This window comes from Periplaneta americana, chromosome 4, assembly GCF_040183065.1.
Source record: "Periplaneta americana isolate PAMFEO1 chromosome 4, P.americana_PAMFEO1_priV1, whole genome shotgun sequence".
Lineage (NCBI taxonomy): Eukaryota > Metazoa > Arthropoda > Insecta > Blattodea > Blattidae > Periplaneta > Periplaneta americana.
This window is the reverse complement of record NC_091120.1, coordinates 32,095,208-32,114,082: the sequence shown is the minus strand read 5'-3', so window position 1 is coordinate 32,114,082 and position 18,875 is coordinate 32,095,208. Positions and strand designations below refer to the sequence as shown.

The following is an 18,875-nucleotide window of genomic DNA, read 5'->3' as shown; positions in this document are numbered from 1 at the left end:
TTGACTAAGTTATTATTATTATTATTATTATTATTATTATTATTATTATTATTATTATTATTATTATTATTATTATTATTATTATTATAGTGGATTATGGACTATGATAGTGACATTTATTGAATATAAAAATGTTGTTATTATTGTTATTATTTCTTTTCTTTTTATTCAGTATGCTCTATTGCAGTAATGCAATACTACACACATTTGTTGCTACGCTATTTTTACATTGTCTGAACTTTTAAAAAATAATAGTAAACTGTTTGTAACAGTAGTAGTGCTTTGACTAAGTTATTATTATTATTATTATTATTATTATTATTATTATTATTATTATTATTATTATTATTATTATTATTATTATTATAGTGGATTATGGACTATGATAGTGACATTTATTGAATATAAAAATGTTGTTATTATTGTTATTATTTCTTTTCTTTTTATTCAGTATGCTCTATTGCAGTAATGCAATACTACACACATTTGTTGCTACGCTAGTTTTACATTGTCTGAACTTTTAAAAAATAATAGTAAACTGTTTGTAACAGTTTACTAAATTCAATATTTTGAAATTAAAGGACGAGGAAGCTAAGCAAAATTATCAGGTCGAAATTTCGAATAGGTTTGCCACTTTAGAAAGTTCCGACGAAGTTGAGAAAGAATTAGATGTTAATAGCGTGTGGGAAAATATCAGAGATAGTATCAAAATTGCAGCTGAGCAGAGCATAGGTTATTATGAAACTAAGAAAAAGAAACCGTGGTTTGATGAAGATTGTTGCATGGTAGTAGAAAGAAGGAAACAGGCAAAATTGAAATTCTTACAGGATCCAGTTGAGGAGAAGAGAGATAATTATTTCAATGAAAGACGGGAAGCAAGTCGTACACTTAGGAATAAAAAGAGAGGTTACTTGAAGGAAAAACTGAATGAGGTAGAAACAAATAGTAAGAATAAAAACATTCGAGATTTATATAAGGGTATAAAGGAATTTAAGAACGGATATCAGCCAAGGGTAAACGTGATCAAGGATGAGAATGGTGACTTGCTTGCAGACTCTCCATCAATCCTAAACAGATGGAAAAACTATTTTGCGCAACTACTAAATGTACATAGGCCAAATAGAAATGATCGGGACGAAATTGAAATACAAACTGCTGAGCCATTTATACCCGAACCCACGCTTTCAGAAGTCGAAATTGCGATAGAAAATCTGAAAAACTACAAGTCTCCAGGTATCGATCAAATTCCAGCAGAATTAATACAAGAGGGTGGGAGTGCATTATATAGCGAAATTTATAAACTTGTACTTGCTATTTGGGAAAAGGAAATTGTACCAGAACAATGGAAGGAGTCCATAATTGTACCTATTTTTAAAAAGGGGGACAAAACCAACTGTGGTAACTTTCGAGGAATATCACTTTTGTTGACGTCGTACAAAATTTTGTCCAATATTCTTTTGAGAAGATTAACTCCGTACGTAGATGAAATTATTGGGGATCATCAGTGCGGTTTTCGGCGTAATAGATCGACTATTGATCAGATTTTTTGTATTCGACAGATAATGGAGAAAAAATGGGAGTATAAGGGTACAGTACATCAGTTATTCATAGATTTCAAAAAGGCTTATGACTCGGTTAAGAGGGAAGTATTATATGATATTCTTATTGAATTTGGTATTCCCAAGAAACTAGTTCGATTAATTAAAATGTGTCTCAGTGAAACATACAGCAGAGTCCGTATAGGTCAGTTTCTATCTGATGCTTTTCCAATTCACTGCGGGCTAAAGCAGGGAGATGCACTATCACCTTTACTTTTTAACTTTGCTCTAGAATATGCCATTAGGAAAGTTCAGGATAACAGGCAGGGTTTGGAATTGAACGGGTTACATCAGCTTCTTGTCTATGCGGATGACGTGAATATGTTAGGAGAAAGTACACAAACGATTAGGGAAAACACGGAAATTTTACTTGAAGCAAGTAGAGCGATCGGTTTGGAAGTAAATCCCGAAAAGACAAAGTATATGATTATGTCTCGTGACCAGAATATTGTACGAAATGGAAATATAAAAATTGGAGATTTATCCTTCGAAGAGGTGGAAAAATTCAAATATCTTGGAGCAAAAGTAACAAATATAAATGACACTCGGGAGGAAATTAAACGCAGAATAAATATGGGAAATGCGTGTTATTATTCGGTTGAGAAGCTCTTATCATCCAGTCTGCTGTCCAAAAATCTGAAAGTTAGAATTTATAAAACAGTTATATTACCGGTTGTTCTGTATGGTTGTGAAACTTGGACTCTCACTCTGAGAGAGGAACATAGGTTCAGGGTGTTTGAGAATAAGGTGCTAAGGAAAATATTTGGGGCTAAGCGGGATGAAGTTACAGGAGAATGGAGAAAGTTACACAACACAGAACTGCACGCATTGTATTCTTCATCTGACATAATTAGGAACATTAAATCCAGACGTTTGAGATGGGCAGGGCATGTAGCACGTATGGGCGAATCCAGAAATGCATATAGAGTGTTAGTTGGGAGACCGGAGGGAAAAAGACCTTTAGGGAGGCCGAGACGTAGATGGGAGGATAATATTAAAATGGATTTGAGGGAGGTGGGGTATGATGATAGAGACTGGATTAATCTTGCACAGGATAGGGACCGCTGGCGGGCTTATGTGAGGGCGGCAATGAACCTTCGGGTTCCTTAAAAGCCATTTGTAAGTAAGTAAGTAAGTAAGTAAGTAGTGCTTTGACTAAGGTATTATTATTATTATTATTATTATTATTATTATTATTATTATTATTATTATTGATTATGATAGTGGATTCTGGACTATGATAGTGATATTGAATATAAAAATATTGCTATTATTAATATTATTATTACTATTTTGATTGATTGATTGATTGATTGATTGATTGATTCTGGCTATGACAGTGGTGTTTACTGAACGTATCTCTTCTCTACAAAATGTTTTCACAGACGATGTGATTATCATAGAGCGATAGCAGAGCAATAATTGTGGAAGAAATATGCCAACTATAAATTTACGTACTCAGAGAAAGCCTGCACCACAGCCGTTTTAATTCAACACAAAGTATCTGCTGAAGCTCTTCGTTGCATCCAGGGACCGCTTCACGTCTAGCTAATCATCCAGCAAGGGAAAATTACTATTTGTGGTTATCTGGCGTTAGTTCGGTTGTGCAACTAAAATTTAGCGTGTACGAGGTTCTTTTTTCCTTATTTATATTCAATATTTAAACACTCTTTCCGGTCTCAAGATTCCCCTTATTTACTTCTTTACTTCAATCGTAATATTTATTTTATTTTCAGCCTAATCTTTAACTAACGACAAGAAAATATATTCTAATTGCAACACATCCCTCTAGTTTGCTCATCTTGTCGTAAAGCTTGTCCTTGAAATAACAAAAGATGACATAAAACAAGGAATATTGATTGCGCGAAAATATTTGTACCATAAAAGTAAGAAGACATGTTAAAATTATATAGGCTAACTAAGAAAATTGAGAAATACTGCGCAATAAGATTTGGCAAACTTAGTGTTTATCTTTCTTTTTTACATTTTCGTACTAATTTCAGAGTGTTGAATAAGAAAATGCTGTTGGTTTTTCTGTAATGTCTCTCCTTTACACATGACTATGTAATTTGTATAACAAAGTTATGAAAGGTTATGTAAGTACATTAATATCACGGTACACATTTACGTTTGTTATCTTTCAAGGAATACGCACAAATTTGCTCTGTTCAGAACATTCTCACCATTATTTTCCCTCTAATATCAATCTTTCCCCAGAGAAATAACATAAAATAAAGTAAACATCACTTAATTATTATATAGTAGGCTATACAGAGTGGAAGGAAGATAATTAGAATCGTTTTGAGAGTTGAATCGGGGAGAGGAGTTAAACAGAAAGTCTAAATGTCCAATTACAGGGTTCAACTTTTCTTTCAACTTTACGCATTCAAGCCATGCATGCAAGACTGAACGAAACGCATTCAATTGTGCATGCCTTTTTACACTAAAAATGAGAGTGCATGCAACAATTGAAAGCTATCCATCGCCGGTGGATATCTTGTGCGTTATTTCGTTCAACAGCAGCATGTAGCGAGCAGCTGATTGCTTTAGGTGGCCGTGAATAAACTGAAAATTGTATTGTTTGGTGTCTGTGGGCCTTTTAAGCTGAGAATGGCGGCAACTACGATTAGCTTTAATGAATATTATCGCAAATAGAAGTGTCTATGGAGTGTTCAACCACAATTTTGAGACCTAAGTACCGGATTGATATTATATAGGCCTATACAGGGCGATTCACGAGGATTTACTGCCACTTACGGAGCTTATTTTCGAAGACATTCTAAGCAAGAAATGTTATATAAACATGTGTCCTAACCTCAATATTTTCAAAGCTACACTAATTTGAAGTTGTCAGTAGTTTTAAGGATAAAATAATATTACAAAATAGAGAAAGAACTATTCAGAAGTATCATTTCTTTAATTGGCTAGTGTTTTGAAGTTAAAAATGTGTTGTTAATTGCTTTGTACAGATTTTGTTTTTCAATTTTTATTTAAAATTTACATCACTCTTACCCACTTATCTCAAAAATTGTTACAAATCATACGACTTTAAGAACTTGATTCTTTATAGTTTAATTATGCATCCTAATGTACAGTCTTAAAGCATTTATATGAGTGGCGTGATTTGTAAAAGTTGTGACTATTTCGTTTATATGACGTCATTCCATTTTCGATCAATGAAGTGTAATGAAATTTTGAATGCCAACCAATCACAGTCATACATCGCGATAATTTCTGCATTTCGATTTATCACTATCAATTTATCGCATGGTCGTTCTTTTGTTTAGTCAGTGCAGCCAACTGCTTCCACGTAAATCGATTAACATGAATCCATTGTACTAAATAAAGTGCGAAATCCTACTTCCACATCTATATCTTCATCTTTTAATTCCATGTCCATTATAACAATTGTTCATTTAATTAATGTATTAATCAGGTTATTTGTATTTATACTATAAAATGGTTAAATTAAATTATGATAATGAAAACGTATTTCTGTTACAATAACAAGAGAAAAGCGCAGTACGTGTAATTAACATTTTTAAACCTGTATTTCGCTTTTCTCAGTTAACATTACTGAATAACATTCAATTTCTTTATTGCAGTATTCGTTATTCATCTATTTCAACTTCACAACGTCTGAATAGGTTAAGTATTCATAAATATACAATTATTAATATTTTGTGAGCGAATTTTAGGGATATATTATTTAAATTTTTATTTATTCACGAAATAGTCCTAATAAATGTCACTCGAGGTCTGAGATTAATATAGATAAATGTGTAAGAAAAATGTAATTTTGTAGTTAAAAATTTAAAAAATTAAATTATGTACGAAGCAACAATGGAATTCAGATCATATATATGCTACATACGTGGTGTAAATGACGTTCAACACGGCGGATCATGTAGACACAAAATCTGTTGTATGCTTAAGCGCATGAAAAATTGAACCGTGTAAATGCAATTTAATATCATTATGGTCGTTAGAGTACGATTTTTTTTTTTTTTTTTTTTAGATATTCATACAAATAAAAGCGAACAGATGGCAACATTGCATTACGTATACACGTAACAATAACAGCTGAGATGCGAAATTGCGCACGTAACTACACGAAAAGGAAGAAACCAAACGCGCTACAGAGGTGACTCTACATGCACTGTTGCTACGTCTTCCTGTCACACACTTTATTACTGCCGAACCATCAGTATTACGCAACAAACCAATAAAGGACACTTTTTTTGGTTTTTACTCTATAAATTCTCCCAACATCACCTCTCAAACGTCTCCTATTTTCATTTATTGGAAAAGATCAATAGGCACAATATTCGGAATGTCTTATTGGCAAATTAACTTTTGTCCCTCATCCGCGAGTTGTCGCATTAACCAGTTTTCCAGCATGCCCAGGTACACCTGTCCCTTGACACTGTCCAACAAGACACGTTCACTATGAGGTTATCACGTTTGATCTGGTTTATAGCGTGGCGAATCTAGGATCCCCAGACCCGGATTTTGTGTCTACTGTCCATTACCGATAAATGAAATGTTGCTTCACCACCAAAATGATTGTGCAGTGGCTGCAGACATTTTCTCAACGCGACCACGCTGGTCACCGGACCTCACAGTGTGTAATTTCTTCCCGTAGGGTTTTGTCATTGTGACGTTGTTTACGTCCCTCCAATTCCAGCGACACTACCAGAATTGCGAAAACGCATCAGCACCACTATCGAAAAAAAAAAATAAATGTTTCAGAGAGTTTGGCGAGAATGGGAGTAAGGTCTGGACACGTGGAGTGTACATAGAATGAATTTAAAGTCGGTATGAATCTACAAATAGTCTCCTTTGAAATGCTGGTAATATCACGTATTTTGTTTAGTATTGGTGAAACTATGGTCTTACAAAATCTTCCAAGAATATTTATGAGCACGGTATGCTATACCCTATGAAGATATACAGAGAGAGGCAGCGAAAAGTTACCGCACTATTCAGGGGACGTCAGGGAACAGATTGCCCGCAATCCATTGCTCGACTTTCCGGTATGCTGTAGCGCACGGGCGTGCGGGCGTTCAGTTTCTTTACGGTTAGCCTAAAATTTCCGAGTGGTGGGGATGGAGTTCGCGGACAGCGGAAAGCGTGCGAAGTGTTTAGTTCGCGAATGAAGTAACAAATAACACAAATAATGTTCCATAACAAGTGTAGTAATGCAACACTACGTAATAACGTGCTCTCAACAAACACGTCCCTTGCATAGTGCGGTAACTTTTCGCTGCCTCTCTCGGTATTTCCCTATTAACATCGTCTTTCGGTATATTAACCCTTAAATTCGCAAAGTATCATATAGGATACAACAGGTTAATAGACTATGGGCCGAATTCATAGTCAACACTTATCGTAAGGAAACACTTAAGCAGTTGCTTATAATAATTTCCAATTCATAAATCCCACTGAAGTGAACACTTATTCAAATAAGGTAGCTTGTCAGTTTACTCAAGTGTTTCCTCATATGCATTGTAATCAGCTGATTCGGTATACAATAGATGATGATCATGATTTTATTGAACTTATTGAGTTCTATAATGAAAATGAATGAAGAGACAAAGTGGAAGGCAGAAAATAGGAAAGACTGGAAAATGCTGGGTTTGCAATGAAAGATTAGCCCTTGGGCAAAAAACACTATGAATGAAATTAATGAAAATGTGTTTCGGCAAAACAAAAGATATACCGTATCAGAGATATGGAAAACCCTTTAGAGATGTACAATGACCAACAATTATTTAAGAATAGATACGTTTCAACAAGAACAATGTTGTGGATGTTCCGGTGTCTCTCATTGAAATTCACACAACCATGAGACTTATCGATTTCATCACTGATGAAAAAACTGGTTGCTTTGAAATTTTATGCTACAGCATCATTTCAGGTAGGTTTGTGTAATAATACAGCAATAACTGATGATAATGTAATAATAACCTATTTTTGGCAACACATAAAGCTATTCTGGTTGTTATTATTTTGGAGTTGGTATGTGCAGATGTATATTTGTTATTTATATTTCATAACTAGTTCTCTTAGCTCACTTTTTTCTTCTTCTGTAAAATGCTTTCTCGACATTTTGTATAATTTTTATATCTATAATAATACTCGTATTTACTTCGGTATTTGTGTACGATAATAATCCCGATTTAACAATTAGAAGACGCTGGAAAACAATTGATGTACGAAAGCGTTCACGTCTAGCCTTGTTGCCATATTTCTTTCGATGTCGAGGGAATGCTCAGTGCATGTGAAAGAGTAGCGTCTCTGCAATACGATCTAAAATAAGTGCTAAGGAAACGCTCATTACTTAAGTGTTTCCTCATTTTATAAGTGACGACTATGAATTCGACCCTATATCCTATAATTTTAATAGAACAATAGAAAAAAATCGGTAGAAAAATAAAAATTTCACAATAGGCCTACTGTAATATTGTACAGCATATAAAATATGGACATTGCGATAATTGTTTTCTTTACAGTCCGACACGGTTTAATAAACTAGTGTGAGAAATGAAATTTTGCCAATATAAGGGTCAGTAAGTTGTCGAAAAATGATCATGTTTTACAGTCACTTAGTCACTATTCCACTGCGTGATTTATTTCAGTTATCACATCTCTTAAGTTACATAATACGTTGATTATAGCTTTGATTTCTTACCTGTTGTTTGTCTGACCGCCAAGGTTGAAGATTTGTTTGGAAGGAGACTTCGATGTTCGGAACTACGGACCTTAAACCAACTTACTCTAAGTTCTACACGATTTTTTACAGTTTATTCTGTTAGATGTGTAATGTAGTTGCGAAACAGATTTTTATTAATCGAATGCAATCTGCGGAGAATATCGTCAGTATGTGGAAAGTGTCATTATCCACTCAAGAGCTGCTTTATGTCCAGCCCTGCTGGAGGCACGGGATCACTTGATGGTCGGCCTATTGCAGCCTTATAATTTGTCAGTCCATTGACGTCATCTTAGTACGATCCCCGACTTTTCCGCTTTATGTGACACGGAGAGACGAGAGCTTCGCTGCTTCAGAATAATTGATCGTTGCTTCCTGCCAGACTTCCCAGGCTCGAAGCTCGGGGACGCAATCTAGCGGTTTCAACATCCCCTGCGCCTGTTTAAAACAATTAATGAAATACGTAAGACCCAGGGGTGCGGTCCGGAGCTCGCCTCCTTGGCTGTATAGTATTTAATTCTGTTTCCGGGAGGAAAAAGGTCTTAAGTAAAAATTTTATACTTTTCAGGAGAGCAGTAGAAAGATTGAAATTGGTGTCAATTATAGAGTTTTTTTAATTAAGAGTTTTTCCTGGATATTATTTGTTTATATTTCTTCTAAAATAGGTAATGTTGCTCATTTAACAACTTTCTTGAGTATTTCCAAAAATAGCCGCACTTAAGTCTTTTTAAGACTAGAAGCCAAACTGAGTAGTAGGGACTATTAAACATAAGACTTTTTCATGTCAAAATAAATGAGAAATGTAAATTATTAGAAATGTAAAATGGGTCTTAAACAATTATAGGACTGTTTACCCTGGTTCTTAAAGTTTTAAAAGGAAAGGGCATCAGTATGTGATAAAATGGCTAAAATACAAGTTAGACCTTTTTAATAGGGAAGCATGGAAAGTAAACATGTGATGGTTTGTAAGAAATAAAGTATTAAATATTCTTAAGCCCTTTATTCTGTGTATGCTCGATTCAAAAAGTACTTAGGGCATTTGGTAACACTCTATAAATCCAGTCAGGAGTCTTATTTGACTTTAACCGTTCTACCAGATTGTAGAGGATTGTTTCCGCTTTCAGAATATATAAAAATCTCATTTCCACAAAAAATTGACTTGACCTTTTTCCTCTCTGCCACAGAATTTTTAGGTTGATTTATTTATGTAAAAAATTAAATTATGTAGAATTGTCTGTAAATTTCTGTTAAGAGCATTGAATCGTCATTCTTTTATTTAGCATTATACTCATGATCTTACAGTTTATAATGTTAAACAACGTATGTAGATGACTTTCTTTGGAAAATATTAAAATAAATATGCAATTTTGAAATATAGACATACTGTTTTCATTGCATTATTGAATTTAAACGAAAGGAGATAGCATATGATTTTCTCTAGAAAATGTAATATTTATGTCTTAAATAATCTAGTTGTTGATACATTCTCGTTAAATAACCAACTGAAAAGTGGCAGTCTCATCTCCGAGTCGCCCTGCGTGGCACAGGCGGTATAGCGCCTTCCTGCGGGACAAAATTCCGGCACACCGGCGACGCTGATATAACCTCGGCAGTTGCGAGCGTCGTTAAATAAAAAAAAACATCTCCGTTCGAAAGAAAATAACAACTCTCTTTCACCTTCGGATGCTCAAAATTCAGTAGTTTATGGTTAGAACTTAACACCATTTTGAATCCATTTTCCTGTGAAGCCACACACCACTCTTGTCGCTGAGATCGTCATCAAACCCCTCCTTGGAACACAAAACTAAAAATTAAAGGAAATATTCTGTCTCCTTGCCGATCACGAGAATGCACCAGGAAGCTGCCAGATAGAATGATTACTTCCTGTTTTAATTTTGCATTTGGAACCCTCTTTACACATTTTAATTAACCTTATTAGTTTGTGTGGCATTCCATACTCTCTTAACACTAACCCCAAAATATAGCGTCTTCTTATACTGTTACAGGCCTTCTCGAAATCAGTTAAGAATAGGTGTAAATCTTTTCCAAATTCCCAAAATTTTTACATTATTTGTAGAACAACAAAGATAATATCGCAAGTTCTCCACTCCTGTATAAACCTACCTTGATTATGTCCAATACTCTCAAATGCATGAACCCTGTGTAGAATTATGTTGCAGAGCAGTGGTTCCCAAAATGTGGGTCGCGACCCCTGGGGAGTCGTGTGAAGAGCAGAAGGGGGTTCGCGACATGAAACAAAAAACGCCTTATTAATAGCACATTTATTTTGTACTTAGAAACATAAACAATCTTGAACATAAAAATATAAAGAACGTTTCAGGGTACATTTTTCAATGAGTCTTTTCTTAATACTGAATTTCAGCTAGTTGAATGCAATTGTCTAAAAACAAATTCAGTATCCATCTGCGACTGCTGTTTTTGTTTTGTTTAGAGTTTCTTTCGGAAAATATATAAAAAAGTATTATTTCAAACTGTGCACACCTAACTGTATGCACGGAAAAACAAACTCAGTTTTGGTCTGTGTAGGAACTTCAGGGCTTATACCGCGTTGTCTTGGTGTTGGTGGTATAAACCCCGAAGTTTCTACACAGACCATGTATACCAGCCGCGGAAGCCTACGCGAAAACTCAATATTTGTTGTAGCCTATCAAAAAATTTTCCACAGTTCTTTAATACACTGGGATGAATATTTTTTTGTCAAATGATGTCAACCAAAAACTAAGCTTCCTTATAAATCACTCGATTGCATCTCTGGCTATTATTATTATGTCAACTTCTTGGCCTTGCAAACCACTGTTCGAAGTGTTTAAGTGTTCGGCAAGAAGCCAAAGAGAATTGGAAAATGTGTGTGTGTGTGTGTCCAATGCCCACCCACTTCACTTGCGTGATTCGGGTTCCGCATGCTGCGGATAGATGGCAGAACTGTAACCCATTTTCTAGTTGTACACCACTTCGACGGGTCACACTGTACATGATGTATATCTGTGGAGAGTTATGTCGTGTACTAGGGTGAGTGTATGTGTAAGTGTAGTGTCTGGAATGAGTGATGATGATGAAGATGAGGAAGGGAGAAAGGGAAACCCGGTGCAGGCACGTAGCCTACTCCTGTCGAATAGCACCAAGGGGGCCGCCAGGCTTAACGTCCCCATATGACGGACGAATCACTATCAACAGTGACATATGCCTTCTTTTCATATGCACTGCGGAGAGATTTGAGATTTAGCCCAGGCATATTGGTGCACAATCTAGTGATGGTTAGAAGTTGTGCACCGCCATCTCTCTTAGTCCCGAGGTAGAAATTTTTATATTAAAATTTCTATATTTATATTAAAATTTCTGAATCGAACCCAGGCCGGCTAGTCTGGAGGCAGACACGCTACCACAGAGCTAACTCGGCGGACAGAATTGGAAAATAGTTTTGCATATTCTCGTTTTGCATTTATCGATACATTATAAGTTGGATCCACTGGTTTTGAGTAAAATTGTCGTTTTCGATTTTACAGGGATTCGTGTTTTTTGAATGGAATTAAATATCGGTACGGCAGTGGAGGGGGGGGAGGTCGCAAACAAATGTCTTGCCCAAAAGTAGGTCGCACCTTGAAAACGTTTGGGAACCACTGTTGTAGAGGATTTTATATGCAAAAGGAGAGCAATGTCTTTGTAATTTTTAAATTTGCACACGTCTTACATTTTGTGAACTTCGCCGAAAATAATTACTTCAATATTTTCCTACGCTTTTCACACTTCCTTCATATTTTACACAATACCAACTTTCGCTCTTTTCAACGTAACACTAGATGCACGCGAGGTCGGCATATACATGCCTGGATCGGGCAGGAATACATAACCGAGTCATACAGCGCAAGTTGGTTCTGAATTCATGCAGCGAATTTCACATCCTGAGTCACAGAAAGAATCGTCGCAGGAGTGCTATAAATTGGATTTTAAACGCAGGAGAAACATTCCCTCTTCTGATATCTGCACGTGCACACCTCAAGGGGGACTCGATCCCCGCTGAGCTGTATATTGTCCTTGTCAGCTGCTACAGTCGCGAGTCATTCATCACAACTCAGATCTCCAATGTTAGAAATTAAATGGCTCTCGGCGATCTATAACGCTGCTGTATCATTTTCCTGGGTGATTCAACCTCTTGTTATTACCCTTCTAGAACTAGTCGCCATAAAATTAATTGCAGTGTTCCTTAAGAAGAAATCAACACAAAACAGGTTCACTGCCTTTGGTCTGATGTTAAGATGGAGCACTTTCGTGAATTAGCGATCAGTTTCTGTGTATTGCTATATAAATATAACAGCGTTCTCTCTGTCTACTTCCGTGTACTTGACCGTATATTCCTTTTTCTGTTAAATAATACATATTTTTTGTATTTTAATTAGAACTAAAATAATATGCATTTATTGCCTTTGTTCAGTCCTATATAGGGTGGAAGGTGATCGATGCACTAAAATTTAAGAGGTGATTCTACATGCTAAATGTAAAATATATATATATATATATTTTACACTTTTCCTTCGATGAAGCACCGTTAAGCAGGAAGAAAATAGCCCAGTCTTTGCCCAATGTTTGCAGCGCTCTATTGCTGTAATGTCCGAAGAGAAATGACTGATTGCTATACAAGCAGATGGGTAAAAATAATCTGAGCAGTTTAATGTCTTGAATCTTTTTTTCCATATCAAACCATTTAGCCATGAATTTAAATTGAATAATTGCGAAAATCGTTAAAATAAATCTTGCAACGCAGCGCACTGTCGCGCCTCATCGACTGAGTACAGGAGAGGGGGAAGGGAACGTAAGGAGTGCAAGCCGTGATTGGTAGAGTTATTGCAGTAGCCGTGATATTGCCAAATGCTTTATAGAAACAAATACTGTAGATTTTCTCTGAAGCGGTGAATGTTAAAGAAAAAATTTATTTAGATATTTCAAATCTCTCCTGATGATCTATTACCACTTTCATTTTGTTTGCAGAGTTTACCATCCACCCTGTATAGGAATACTGGTAATAACTTCTCAGGGCCGTATTCATAGACATTTTTAGCGCGGGCTTCCGGTGGATGATCAGCGTTTTTCGCATTCATAAACCAGTGTTAGCGATAGGATATGATTTGAATTCTGTACTAGTAACCAGTCGATAGCCGGGGCTAGCTTAGTACGCTCGTAGCGCGTGTTGCGAAATGTCTATGAATAGCACCCTTAAATTTTAAGTTTACAAAAAAAAAGTTTTATACAAAAGCTGTTAGAGATAAACCATACAATATGATACCAGTGTTGAGAAAAAGATAGTTATTCAGGCATATAGGATGTGACAGTAAACCTCATTTCTTAAATGGCATTCTATATTAAAATTGACATAATCCGAATCTCCAGTAAATTTTACATATGAATATGTAGAAATTTCACCATTCGCCCGTTTCATGTCTTTTAACTATTAATTATTAAATTTGTTTCGTGTAGGCTACTTGAAACTTGAGACAAATAAGTATGTAAAATCATGTTGAGTAAGCCATAAAATTAAACAAAATACTATCACTAGCCATACTTGACAACAGATGCTCAAAATAAGACACAGCCAAACAATGCCCCAGTCTGTTTATCATAGGCCACATTCAATATAACGTAGAACTTCGCTCTTGCAATGGGTAACTTAGAATGCGTTATAAAAATAAAATGGGGAGTGTACAAACATGACGAAGTCGTAAAGTCTAGAACCAGATATTACTGTCAGTCAAAAAAAAACGAATTATTTTAAAATTACAGTAGAACCCCGATTATCCGTCCCCCTATTAACCGATTGGCGGATTATCCGACTTTCAATTTCTCGCTAATTTTTTTTTTTTTTTTTTGCTTCAGAAATAAATAACTTACACGAAGTACTCTTTTGTAGGCCTACATCTTATCAGTAGGTTCTACATATATTTTTTTATAGAGAGAGTTATTGCAAGGTTTTATCGTTACACAGCATTGTCTACTGTTCGAATTGCCGTTCTATAATATAACTTGTATATAAAATGTCTTCCACGGGTGTTAACAGAAAAGTCTTGTGCCAAGTATCGAAAAAAATTTAAATAATTGAATAGCTTGAGAAACGGAAACTGTGGCTCATCTCGCATCAGAATACGAGATAGGAGTTACAACTGTGCGATTTAATAAAAAAAAATAATGATGAAGTGTAAAAAGGTACATAAATCTACAATATGAGACCTCCTTTATTCCTATCTTCCCTGAGACAGTCATTACAAAGGCTTCCTTGCCTCTTAAAAACCCGTCGTTGGCAACCAGACTTAAATTAGTGAACTTCTGATTCACTACCTAGCGAGTTAAATACAAGACCACCGAGAAAATTACAAAATCTTCCATGGTACGGATTATCCGATTTTTTCGATTAACCGTTCAGTCCATCCCCTTCATTAACACGGATAATAGAGGTTCTACTATATAGACAAATAATATGAAGCAAGAAGTGTTGTGACTATTTAGATTAAATCAGTGAAGTTCTCAGAAAATAATTATATTCGTCAGCACTTTTTTATGAATGTTACGATAAATCAAATGAGACAATAGCGTTGTTTTGGAGTCAGTATTATCACAACATGCTTGAATGCACGCCTTAGTTCGATGTACCTATTTGCGTTAAACTTATGTTAGTGTGGTGGGGGTGATTTGTGAAATGGCTTCTGTGATCCATTCTTTGAGCCGATCAGTGCTGTTAATTTTTCCAGCATACACGATAGACTTCAAGTGTCCAAATACAGGGGTGTTAGGTCTGGCGACCGTGGTGGTCATTGAACAGGACCTCGACGACCTATCCATCTTCCTGTAGACTATTCGTCTAACCACGACGAACTTGGTGACCGTAAAGGAGTGAAGTACCGTTTTGTTGGAACATGTCGGGAAAATTTTCTTGTTCACTTAGGATTCTCACCAAGGATTTCTTTGTACCTTTCAGCAGAGAGAGTATCTTGTTAAAAAAAAAAGGCCCGAAGACTCCTGTTCCCCATACCCATACCAAACCATCAAATTTCCTGCCACCTCTATTTTGAATGCACCATTTCAATTGAGATTGTTATCAATACAATACTATCAATTTTGCTTATTTATTTCGCCATTAATGTAAAAATTAGCTTCATCGTTGAACAGAATGGAAGACAGGAACAGTGGATCCTTTCTACATGACCTGATTTTTGTCTCACCCTGTATTTATTTACAGCATGAGATATGGCAACCCAAAAAATTGAACATTAGGCCTATTACTTCGTCAATTGGTTCATTATCGAGAACAGTTTATTTTTATATAGCGGGCAATTACCTGAAATCTTCTATATTGAAATTATAAAATTATAGTCTTTTGGTGAAGGACCTGCCCAGGGGCAGAAACCTTTGAATGAAAGGTGCTATTAAGCTTATTACAGTCACGTCTTTGCAGTGCGTTAACATTTTTGGGTGTAATGACTTCATCAACTAAAACCAAGATCGTCTCATAAGTAGTGTCGGTTTTTTAAGTTGGTGTTTTGAAAGATTTTAATGATTTTTTTTTACTTGGATAATGTAATTTACAAGATTTTATGGTTATTATTGGCTATTGTAAGGATGTGACAGTCGTCAGTTGTCAATACAAAGAAAATATATATATACTTATACTTTTTTGTCGGCCTCGGTAGCGTAGTCGGTGTAGCGCTGGCCTTCTATGCTCGAGGTTGTGGGTTCGAGCCCGACCCAGATCAATAGCATTTAAGTGTGTTTAAGTTTATTTATTTAATTTATTTAACTAGCTAGCTAGTTAGTGAGTACAAATTAAAATTATAAAACAAAAATGTTTCTAGCCACTACCGTAAGAGCCAGTCTCGTGTACGCTGTGGTCTTAGTCAATAATATAACATAAAATTTATAAGGACAGTTTACTAAATACAGTAAGTAACTTAATTCAAACCAATAAATAACGCACAAGAGCAAAAAAAAAAAAAAGAGAAAAAGAGAGAAAAAACGCATTTAATATAAATTGACAATCAGAAGGAGCCAGTGATAGGCTATTCAATAAAAACATGAATATAGTCGACAGAAATAAAAAGTAATGCGACAGGCTCATGTCAATAGAATTACTGGCATGTAAAAGAACTGCTGCGGGACAAAAATTCCGGCACACCAGCGACGCTGATATAACCTCTGCACTTGCGAACGTCGTCAAATGAACCATAATTATAAATTATAAACTTTTAAATTCTTTTGGAGGACTTTAAATTTCTTTGCAGGACTCGGAGATTTTTCATTTTTCTATGGATTTGTCTGTCCTATCACCAGTTACTGTTTAATGATGTTGTATGTATATATTTATTTACACTGCAAATGGGCAAACACCCGGAGGCAGTAGTAACTTAATTATACAGAACAGTTACAATTAATACTACAATACACAATAGTTGCAATACATAATAATTACAAATAATAATAATAATAATAATAATAATAATAATAATAATAATAATAATAATAATAGAATCTAATTTTCCATTACAACCTACATATACAGGGTGTTTCCGTGCTGGTGTTACAAACTTCCAGGGATGATGAGGAAGGGCACATGTATCAATTTGAGATAAGGAACCCTGGTCCGGAAATGATTGAGTCGAAAGTTACAAGCAAAAATAGTTGTGTGCAAATGGAATTGTGATTTCGCACCACGTGCCCTCCTTCTCTTAACCTTTGGAAAGATAGTATGGGTAGAATGTCTCCTACGTGGAAGCTTGTCTACTGTTCCCATTGGCTCATCCGTATTCGAAAATCAGGTCTGCATATTCCACTCTCGTGTACTCCTCCATTTCACTAGGACTGATCAACTGGACACTACAACTTGTACACATACACTGCTGTCTACAGACGTGCATATCAGGACCAACCATGTCCGTTACACATTACGCCATCTACATTGCTTTAGTGTAGTTTCCTGTCCCCACCCCTCAGACAGCGAACTGGATGGAATACTGTAAGTAGACAACGTAAACAACGTCAGGTGAATACAGTATGTGTAAGATGTACAGATAAATGCACATAAATAAGGTGTACAGAGGAATAAAATTATTCCATTTCCACACAACTATTTTTGCTTGTAACTTTCGAATCAATCATTTTCGGACCAGGGTTCCTTATCTCAAATTGATACATGTGCCCTTCCCCATCATCCCTCAAAGTTTGTAACACTAGCCTGGAAACACCCTGTATATATAATAAGGAGCAATCAATAAGTTTCCTAACTGTTTTGAGTGTAGTCAACACAAAGGACATAGAAAACAGAGAAGTTATCTAGAACGAGGGAAACACCTGGAATCTGTACTAAATGCATCACTCGAAAGGCAGAGGAGAATACTAGCCATGGAGAGATTCCAGGAAAAATAGCAACAGGTTCTTGACATGTTTGCACAATATCACGTGTAGAAGCTCAGTTCTTAAAGACAATCTGACGCTGTTTGATAGACTGACTCAACAGGCATGGAAGCAATGATCTTCAGGGACACGCGCATCTATGTTTAACGGTACAATAAATACAAGTTCAGTTCGGAAATACAGTAGGCCTATATTGATTGCACCTTGTGTATGTATGTGTATACGTTGATAGTCTTTTTTAACATAAATGAGTTCTGCTTATGTTAGTGTGTGCCTGAAGTCTTTATTTTCTCACTTTTCATTCATTATTAATAATAAAAATAAAACAGCGGTTCCGGTCATAGTTCAGCGCTCTGCCGGATGACAACGCAACTTCAGAGTTGAGGTGTCACGAATCCGAGGGAATTCTATCTTGTCTGCCATGACATTCTTTGCGGTTAAGCGGTAGAGATCGTAGATCGACCAATAACTCAAACACTGGACATCGGACATTTGTTCACAAGTGTGTATTGCATCAGCGGAGAGTAGATCACAGCTTAATGTGGTTTTGTGATACATCAACCAGCACTGAAGAATCTGCGGTTTCTCTATCTTCATTCTCACTCATCTCACCGCACAGCATCTTAGCAGTGCCTTACTTTACGTCTGGATTTTATTTTTCATTTTACCAGACGATAATGGCTTGGAATTTATTGTTCGTATAGGTACACTACGCAATAATAACTGTAAATAAATGTAGATAATAACTTTAGATAATTTGGAAAATAGTAAGCAATATCTATATTACTGAGTTTATTTTAAAAGTACCTAACACATTAATTTTACTACTTTTGCTATTGCTATTGTTTCAATGTACATTTCATTTCTGGTAGTGTGGAAGAGAAGGCCTCATGGCCTTAACTCTACCAGAATAAATAAATAAATAAATAAATAACTGAGTTTATTTTAAAAGTAACACATTAATTTTACTACTTTTGCTATTGCTATTGTTTCAATGTACATTTCATTTCTGGTAGTGTGGAAGAGAAGGCCTCATGGCCTTAACTCTTCCAGAATAAATAAATAAATAAATAAATAAATAAATAACTGAGTTTATGTTAAAAGTAGCACATTAATTTTACTACTTTTGCTATTGCTGTTGTTTCAATGTACAT

At 35.6% G+C, this 18,875-nt stretch overlaps 1 protein-coding gene across 1 annotated transcript in view; it reads right to left on the bottom strand.

Annotated features, from left to right (window-relative positions):
* Positions 1-8,500, bottom strand: part of LOC138697671 (very long chain fatty acid elongase 4-like) — a 503,185-nt gene extending 494,685 nt beyond the window's left edge. The window contains exon 1 of the mRNA XM_069823121.1: positions 8,293-8,500. The gene's annotated coding sequence lies outside the window, so the exon portion shown is untranslated. The remainder of the gene's footprint in view (positions 1-8,292) is intronic.
* Positions 8,501-18,875: the final 10,375 nt, after the last annotated feature.